General features: G+C 35.8%; 1 long non-coding RNA gene across 1 annotated transcript; it reads right to left on the bottom strand.

The window, feature by feature from the left end:
• Positions 1 to 9,841: 9,841 nt before the first annotated feature.
• On the bottom strand, positions 9,842 to 10,084 carry LOC114534697. The gene is made up of 2 exons (XR_003688157.1): positions 10,008 to 10,084; positions 9,842 to 9,887 (listed from the first exon to the last, which is right to left on the bottom strand). It is a non-coding gene; the product is annotated as an uncharacterized LOC114534697 (long non-coding RNA).
• Positions 10,085 to 10,392: the final 308 nt, after the last annotated feature.

Genomic DNA, 10,392 nt, shown 5'->3' with positions numbered 1-10,392 from the left:
TCTGATCTTTCTCATGCATAACGTAGCTCGTCAACGTTCGTTGCAGTTGCTTTGATATAAACAACAACGGCTACAAGTTAATAAATCTTAACAGTAAAAGAAGTTAGTAAATCTTGATAACCTTACTCATTATGATATTGACATTAATCCATATATTCCTTTATATTTTTATATTCTTATACACCTGTACTACACGACTGCCATCAACCAAACTTTCATTATGACTGTCATATCAGAGATATACTCACGTACTAACCTGTAAACCACCACTACCGTCTACCAAACTTTCAACATGACTGTATTTCAATGAATATGATCCACTCCACTTTGTCTGATCTTTATCACCCATAATCATAACTCGTGTTATGTGATATTCGTTTTGAAGGTCAATCTTAAGATATTTGTCTCCAGACTCTGTTGGACACCAACCATCGCTAGAAAACCTCGCTTCTTTGTACTTGGTATTATCAGTAGAACCACTTCCAGAAAATATCGCGTCTGAGAGATTAGTTTTGCTCTGTAATAATGGATTCATACATATCTTGCCTAAAACAAGGAACAGTTTTTTAAAAAGTGATCGGCAAATCAACTGAAAAAGTTTCACTAAAATCCTACTCACATGTTACATATGGCGCATTAACTGTTGACGTTGTTGTAAAGGGATAAAGATGGACACTGTTGTTCAGAGATGCATCATAACAAAGGTCACCTGTTGCAATTTCCTGACCTTTCTTAATTTCCCTTGTTTTAGCAACATTCCCCAGTGTCCCATTAAATCCTAAGTGCTGACACAGCGAATTTTCACGAATGATATCCCAGATTTCCTCTTTAACTTTTCTCCAAGTGGAAACATTTCTAATTTCAATGAAACCTTCGCTCGGTGACTTTGATAATCTTATGTTGGGAGCTAAAACCACAAAAATTCTTTGGTATTGTAGTACCGTGTACATATAATTTCGAGTATTATTGATCTTTTGAAAAGCCTTGTATAGTAACAGATTATCGATTACGGAAAAATACAAAACATTTATACATTTAATTTTGGAGAATATCCAACATCTTCCAAATTTATTGTGGCATATATATACAATCATAGGCGCTCGATTTTACATTTAAAATTCTTCCCTCTACAATGCATTACTGACCTGTTGTTATGGGATCCGTATAGTTATCCACACAAGTGTACTCGATATAAAGTTCTTTTGTAGTATCAGGACAATGTTGTGATGACAGTAAATTATTGTCAATGGTCAGTTCACAAGATCTGTTTCCACCACAAAGAGATTTCACCTGACAACTTGCTCGTTGACTGCATTTGATATCAACAGTTGCATTGGCATTAAAGCTCCCGCTATTATTGAAATCACCATAATGAGCTTTGTGGATCACCATACGTTGTTTTGAAGAACAATGAACATTTTTCATTTTGTCACCGAACTGAGTCACTGATCCTGTCAAAAATGGTAATAATAAATAAGTTTAAAATGCAGAAAAACATTAAAATGCATTGAAATACGTCATGGGTCTACAGTCATATTCTTTTGTAAAAAAAAAGCTGTTTGCCTTCATGCACGTCTACACTCCAAATGCTGCAACTGATATATTCGGATATACGTAAATATGCGTTTGGTTGCAAGTAGTTATTACTTTTTATTATATACACAAGCGCCAGATATGAGGTATGCTGCAATTTCATTGCTTGGCTACTAGACAGATATTAGCTCATATCTGTCTAGTAGAGAAAGTAAACAAAATGGCTGAAAGATTTTAGGAGTTGAGTGAATAGAAATCCAAGCTTTAGTTGATAATAGCACACCAAAATGCACCGAAAGAGCGACAAAGTTTGTGTATATAATAAAACTATCAGCTCATATACTACTCGAGTTCGCAGAATAACCTTTAAATATTTAACTTACCAAATGTGAAATTTCTTGCGTTGCTGCAATCAGCTTCCGTTACTGCTATCACTCTAGCGCCCGTACCATTAGACTGAACACAATACTTTCTTTCGTAAAAAAACAGAGATCCTGACGCATTTTGTTTAATATTGTGACTTTTATCATTTTCAAATGTTTTCCCGCCAGCGCTAACGCCATCATAAACGAGCAGTTTGTCACCATATGTTCTATCCCCTGGTATACATATAAGCGAACCACTCTTGTCGATATTGTGTATCAATTCTGTCTTGTTAATATAACGAAACTGTGCACTACTCTTCAAGCAGTTGTCAACCATTCTAACCCAATAACGTTTCGCATATTTAATAAACACAAGATAACTATCTTCAGGTGCAATACACTCTGAGGTTTCAGTCTGCCTGAGAAAAAATTCGCAGGAATCTGCAACAAAAAATGAATCGTGAAATAAACAGTGCAGTAGTTGAATTAATGTACCGGAGTAATTTTAATCCTCTTTCAGAAGCAATAAATACAAGAAAATTTGCAAAGTATTGAAGTGCATGAAATACACTCGAGGGGATCTAGAAGCGAAAACAATGCTTAGAAATGGATTAACTTAATACTGTATATATGCCTTGGAATATGAAAGACATGAAGTAATCCTGAATTAAACAGCGCAGTAGTTGAACGCCAGTAGTGGTACATGTTCTCATCTCTACGGGGTTTTTACCAGGGGTTTTTACCAGGGATTTTTACCAGGGGTTTTTACCTGCCCGCTAACGGATGGCGTATACATTGGCATAATATGTCTGATATGTATTGACAACAGATTTTCTTCACAATGAAACGATGAAAAAGCGTATATATTTTTGGTTATGTTAGGTTTTATTAGTTAGTTCTAGTTGTCTGTTCTAAACATTGACATTGTACGATTTAGATAAGGAAGGTTCCAAATTCCTCCGTATATTTATATGCCATGCATTCCATGATTTTAGGCGCTACTGACAACGTCTATGCTGAAGATTGATCAAAGCATTACATACATACATACATACATACATCGCCTTTATTTAAAACACGGTAAACCATTCAGTAAAATACATGTAGAGATGATAAATTACTCTAAACTATAGTATATAAATTATGTAACGATATATAAAAACTACTGTTCTACCAGGTTGCCGTGTGGGGGTCGGATTAAGCTAAATAGAATTACAATTAATTCTTAGAGATCTTTTAAATGAAGAAAGAGATTCAGAGAGACGCAAGGGCTCAGGCAAGCTATTCCATATTGAAGCTCCACTAAAACTGAAGGAACGTTTAAGATAGTCAGTTTTAGGTTTAGGAACGAATAGTTTGCCATTTGTATTTCTGAGACTATAGTGATTAACTCTAGTGACAAACAAATCTTGTAAATACATAGGTGTTAAATTGTTCCTGACTTTATACATCAGAATCGCTTTTTGCATTTTACGGTTGACATGCAAGTTATTCCAACCAAGTTTTTCAAGAACAGAGCTAGAGGAGGCATCATAGGGAGAGCAAGTTATAACACGTGCAGCTCTATTTTGGAGTTTTTGAAGTTTGTCGCTCAATTTACTACCAATGCCGTCCCAAACAGGAGCACAATATGAAAAATATGGCTCAATTAATCCCTGATACACTCTAACTGCTGTATCCTGGTTGACAAAACTTCTTATTCGTTTTAAAGCACTTATTCCTGATGATACTTTTTTAGAAATATCGTCAATATGTTTTTTCCAGGTCAAGTTTTCGTCAATAGAAAGTCCTAGTGATTTAGTACTCTCTACCTTTTCGATTTGTTTCTTATCGACAATAACATTAATATCATGGTCATCGAAAGTTGATAGTCTTTGACGAGAACCGATAACCATGAATTCGGTTTTGGCAATGTTCAAACTTAATTTATTAACATTAAGCCACTCTTTAAGTTTTTCAAGTTCAGTATTCATAACTCTTTCGAGGTCGTCAAAGTTATTACTTTGAAAACTTATATTCGTATCATCGGCAAACATTCTTGGTAACCCCTCATTCAAACATTCCGGTAGGTCGTTGATGTAGACCAAAAACAAAAGAGGACCAATAATAGAGCCCTGTGGGACGCCATAAGTTATTGGACAAGTTTCAGAAAGATTCCCATTAACAAAGCACCTCTGTTTTCGATTTGATAAATAAGAGTGAAACCATGTCAAAGCAATTTCATCTACTCCATAGTGTTTTAATTTAAGAGAAGTATGTTATGGTCTATGGTGTCGAAAGCTTTCTTCAAATCAATGAAAACAACTCCATTTAGGAGACCGTTGTCAATATTGACACTCCAACTATTAGTAGTCTCCAATAGGGCAGTAAGAGTGCTGTGATTTGGTCGAAACCCCGATTGATATTTGGACAATAAATCATTGCTCGTCAGGTAACGATAAATTTGTTCGTGCACTAATTTTCCGAATATTTTGGCAACAGCCGAAATAATTGATATAGGTCGGTAATTGTTTAAATCGTTTCTTGCTCCGTTTTTGAAGACAGGAACAACTTTAGCAATTTTCCAATCATCTGGATAAATTCCCCGGTTGAGAGAAAGGTTGAATATTTTTGTCAACGAAGGGGCCAAAATATCAGCAGCTAACTTCAAGATTTTTCCAGGAATGCCGTCAAGACCAGTGGCCTTGTTAGAATTGACGTTTTTAAGTAAACAAGTTACATCTTGAATTTCTATTTCACTGAAAGAAAATACTGCGTTTGTAGGTTTAATAAAAGAGATGGGATCAATATTTGAGTGTTCAATGTTGCTTGCAAGATTTTCACCTATCGAAGTAAAGTATGAATTAAAAGCATCCGCAATAACAGGTGGATCAGTTATCACTCTGTCTGAATGTTTAATTTCTTTAACTGTAGCTACGTTACTAATTTTACGAGAACTTAATTCATTTATGATCCTCCAAATTTGCTTCGGATCTCTCTTAGTAACATCAATTTTGTTTTTAAAGTATTCACATTTGGCTTGCTTTATAATATTATTTACTTCATTCCGAATCCGTCAGGATTCCAAACATTGACATGACCAAAGAAGCAAAAGCGGTCTGTTGATTTCTGGACTTTTTTGCAAGCATGGGATTTAAGGCCGGCGCACAATAGAGCTATCAGCTATGTCAGCCTACGTGCTTAGCAAAAAGTCATTCGTGGTCATTAGCGTAAGCCAGTTGATCTCGTGTGTGGACGACTTTTCCGGCGACTTTTGGTACGAATAACCACACGCCAGCACACGAGAGCAAGGCTTACGTCAATGGCCACAAATGACTTTTTGCTAAGCACATAGCTCTAGAGTGCGCCGGCCTCTGGACAAAGATTTTTATCATGCGAGCATCTCAACAGTTCATTCACGTTATACTGTAAACTGCAGCTCCTCTTATATATTCTACAATAAAACCTAAGAAAAGCAGCCATCGATAAAATAACAACGACATTTTGACAAGTGTCTCTCTAACTGACACACATTGCCCAATATGAGTCATATACCTCCGCTTATGTCTGTATGAAAAAAATACTTTAATTTTAATAACTATTCAAGCCGGTATCGGGTTACTGCACAATACTGGGATTTCTAGCCATGCATGGGTATTTACAGAAGTAGCCAAAGCCATCGAATTCGTTGTTTCACATTTTATCTTCTTTCTCTTACAAGTGATCGATATTTCCAACTCACCTTGTGTAGTCGTGAAAAGGAAAATGGAAATCTATCTTCAAATCCTAGAGAGTAGAGGCTAAAAGCATAACTGGTTTTCAGCCGGTATTGATATCTATCTTATGCAAAGTGCAGACAATGTTGTCAATTCTTAATCACCCAGTATGTCTGTTTGAATCAACAAAGAAAACTTGCCACATAATTTGACCACTTGTATGCGGTTGGCCAGCGGAGTATAGTATTTTGCAATGGCGCGCTCACGTTATCCGCTGTACGATTACATCGCTGGCTTCAAACTAAATTGTCAAAGTAAACTTGTTTGCACGTTCACACGAGAAAATAAAACTTGTCAAAAAAAAATTTTTCACATAAAAATTGTTGTACAAACACATGTGCAATTGCCAATTAAAACTTGTCATAAAAATCTCATACAGATCGGCCGCGAGTATTTTAACGAGGTCTTTAACCTCCTTCATCATTGACACAAACATTTCCTTCATTTCTTGCACATCATGTGTGCTTTCGATTTCTGTGGTCGGGTCGTTCTCTGTGCCTGCCATTTGCACAACGACGGTGTCGTTAATAAATCGGCTTCAACTGCGTTGAGCCTGAAGTTTTTTTACTCAATCTCACCAACAGCGTTGGCGTTATGTACTAACTTCGCCCGACCAGGCTTATCTTCGGTGATCGATAGAGACCGTAAACCGGAGTTTTACTGGTGGTATAGTCGTAGACTTGCTTCTTTTCCAAAACTACGCGTGCAATGACTTGCGCATGCTCCGTGCTATCTCGCGGGATCTCCTGAAGCCTCCAGTCATGTGACAGAATTAAGCTTAATGCATATTAGGGCATGTGTGTAACAAAGTTATGAATACTAATTAAGATTGGTTGTATCAAAGTTAATATATTAATTAACAATTCGTGAGACCTTTATGGAGAATTACAGATATATACATGTGACCAAAATACTGCGCAATGATTGCAAGTTGGACTCATTAATTATTCATGAACTTCACAAATGCATTTAATATCGATATTACTTTGTTTAAACAAACATTATCGTCTCAAATAGACGTCAGTTCTAGACAACAATTCAGTCAAATTTCAAACATTTACACAAACGAGATGTGAACTATTTAGACGAACTATATGTAGACGAATATGTCAGACCAACGCGTTTATAAAGTCGGCACGGGAATATTTAGACGAATGAGCATGGCAAGGAAATTATTTATGTTGTATGAGAAGAGGGCACGGCAGCCGTTTTATAATTCTCCGCAGTAGAAAATTACTGTATTTATATTCTACTGTATTCTATTACTGTATTTATAGTCTGTATTACAGTACACACCATAAATATAAATAGTTATCATTGTCGATCACCGTAAATATAAACAGTTATCATTGTCGATCACAAACTCCGAATCAATTCTATATAGTTTAATACGGCTCGGCTTCTCACCTTTAATCACGAACAGTGACACACCACATAAAACTAACCATCGATGACATAACCAAGACATCTTGTCTTTTACCAAGAGAGTAAAAGCTTATAGACGAAAGATTCTTGCTATACACTTCCGCATTTCATGATTTTCCAAAAGGAATGACATCTTAAATGTGTGTTAATTAAAATTTTATTCAAAGCTTTAATTTTAATTTATTAACATGACAATATATAAACTATGCCAGTCTTAGCTTGTTTTGTTACGGAGTGTTAATTATTCTTTGAAATCATTCAAACAACAAAAATGCAACGACAATGTCTTTCTCCTTATGGGTCTATTGACATGATCCTGGTTACCCGACATCAAACAAACGGAAAACGTTTGATAAAGGCTGCTTTCCACTTACGTGTTTTTCATACGCACGTACACGCACGTGAAAGTCTAAATCCTTATATAATGTCATATTTGAAAAAGCTATGTGAATAAATCGAAAGAACTTGGACTTCCGCATATTTTAGTATGCATTTGTTGGCCCAAGTGTTAAATAATAAAACTGATTTGGAAGCGTTTAAAGTTTACCGCGCGTAAAAAACGTTCACGTAAAGGATTTTTTAAATTTTAAATAAACGGACGGACTTGTGGAATTAAAACTGATTACAATTAAAAGACTGAGACGTGAGTATTGCGGAAAATACAACTCGTCATAGTTCTCAAACGGATATCAGAGAACCCACGCCTGGCCACGCAGGTCGCCGTAAAGCTAGGCTGGTTTTCATAATTCGTCGAAATTCACATGTCATAATTCAGTTGTACTTTGTTGTAATTCGGTTTTCATAATGTCGGATTTTGCATAACAACGAATTACAACTATGATTACAAAGAATTACGACATGCATGTGAATTACGACGAATTTTACATGAAAACAAGCCTTTAAAATAAAGATGGCGGCGTGTCGATCTTCAAAGTTCAAAACAATTTTTTTGCAACTGCAAATAAGCAAATTAGTCAAGAAAGAATTTTAAAATGTATATTATGTTAGATCAAATGATCAATTTTGCGAGGACAGACTTCCTTTTGACGAGTTTGTTCTCCACACGTCGCCCTATTTTTGTCAACAAAGCCATGCATAATTATCTGCAAGCGATAGAATATAGCGACATGTCGATGTAAACAAGTCCTTCACGGAAGGAAAACTTTACCGTGGATACGTTCGTCAATAGGAAGATATTCGATCCTCATTCGATTTCATTATCTTTACCCATTTCAGAAGAATATTTTTCCTCGATATGCCGCTGTACCTTATATTAAGGCGAGCCCGTCGTCTTGTCTTACAGGTTTATATGCAGGGTGTATCAGATGTATCAAAAAAAGACAATTAAAATTCATATGGTTATTAATAAGCACAATAATACAATAAAACTTTTAATTGTGTAGCTCACAAACTGAACATTTTCTATGTGTTAAACTTTTCAAGCGAAATGCGAAATATTTCGCCTGCCTGAATTAATTTATTCAAGTAGTCGAAATTCAAAAGAAACCATAGAAGAAACAGGTGAAATATTTCGCACTTCGCCGAGAGAAAAGCGCCCGTGGAATTAAGCCGGTTTTCCACTAGCGATATTTCTCGCGCGAAGCGACTTTCACTTTTGTTTTAGAGCTCTCAACTGCAACAATCTGGAACAAACTGCCCAAATTCAAAGGAATAAATTACGCTAGTGGAAAACCGGCTTTAGGCCTTAAGCCGATGGACGAAATTTTACATATTTAATGAAAGTGAAGAAGGAAGTAAGATTTATTATTTAATTTCGCACGGCCTTGAATAAAAAAATCAGCTATGGGTCTGGTGACTTGAATTTTAAGTGCTACATATGTGCAAGGTGTTAAGAATTAAACGAAATCGTCATTTCAACACACCTGCACTACATATTGAGTTCAGCAAATACATGCCTTTTCAGTAAATATAAAAATCTCAATTGAAGGCAGCATTTTCGTATGCCATTGATTCACCACCACCCTCAGGGTGACTTTGACCATTATTGGTCCCGGGGGGTTGCAGTGACTGATAAATGTTTTCTGGTTCTCTGTAGTCATTCAACGACATGTAATCCGATGATTCCTGTCCTTCGTCTATCTCGTGTGCAGCCTCATTTCGCACAATTTCATCTGGAATCTCGTACACAAGGACCCAATCATCCGCATTTTCAGTCTGGCGATTGGTAGGGATTTGAATCGAATCTAACAGATAAAAATATTAAATGGAGTCTAACAGATTAAAAGACAGACATTTAAACTGTACATGCAATAGGATTGTGGCTGATTTTGAACGAATCCGAAAAGAAATTAAGTATCAAAAAGGTAAGCGAAAAAGAAAAAAATTCGATTTGTAACTCGAACAATGACAACAATTCTTCTCGTTTATGAATCCTAAAATGCACGTAAAGTAAAATATGGTTTATTTACCCAGCTCCACTACTTGACCAACTCCTTCAGAAATAGAATAACTGTTTTGACGACGACATAGATATATGATTACGCCAAACGAAAAAAAAAGGCACAATGCTAGAATACTCAGTGGTATAAGGAGATCAAGCCGGGTTTTGTCTTCCGTAGACTCGTGAACTGACTGTTGAACTGAGTGACCATCTATAAAGAAACTCCGGTTCTCATCAAAAGTTTTAAGATTTTTATCAGTTTGTTGACAAAAATCTATCAAGAAACGAAGAATACAGATAAGATAATTGAACAAACAATGAAAACGTTTGAATTTCAGGTAATCAGTTACCTGAAGGTCTCTCCATTGTGTAAATACTATCACTCCACTCTGTCGAGTAGTATGAATCCTAGAAAGGTATATATGCGTTGTATCACACTTTCTAGATAGTATATAATGCATGGATGAACAACGTTCTGCAACTAAACAGTTTGAAGTTTTTGATATGAATATTTATTTAGCTACATACTTGACTTTCAAAAAACCTTAAGAACACGACATAATTTGAATTTGCCTTTAAAGGTTGGTTGTGGTAATTTTCTTCTTCAAAACTGTAACTCTCGCCATCACCTATTACGAACATCAAGGGTAAAACATCAGCTTTTAAATAAGCAGTGAGGTAGGGATCCCGTGTGTTTGACTGGAAATTTTTGAGATCACTTGTTTTAATGTCTTCGCTTGGAACTTGACTATTCGCAGAACTTTGCACGATGACCATAACTTCTCTAAAGCATTAAATGATATGATGGAGAAAGTCAGGTTGCTACATGACATTTTCTTTAAGATCAGTTATGAAGACCTTTTGTAAAAAAATTAAATATAGTATAGCTATATATAATCCTGCTACAAGAGGG

Source organism: Dendronephthya gigantea, unplaced genomic scaffold (assembly GCF_004324835.1).
Source record: "Dendronephthya gigantea isolate DGI-Jeju-01 unplaced genomic scaffold, DenGig_1.0 000104F, whole genome shotgun sequence".
In the NCBI taxonomy this organism is placed as follows: domain Eukaryota; kingdom Metazoa; phylum Cnidaria; class Anthozoa; order Malacalcyonacea; family Nephtheidae; genus Dendronephthya; species Dendronephthya gigantea.
Note: the sequence above shows the minus strand (reverse complement) of the source record. Positions and strands in the feature narration are given on the sequence as shown.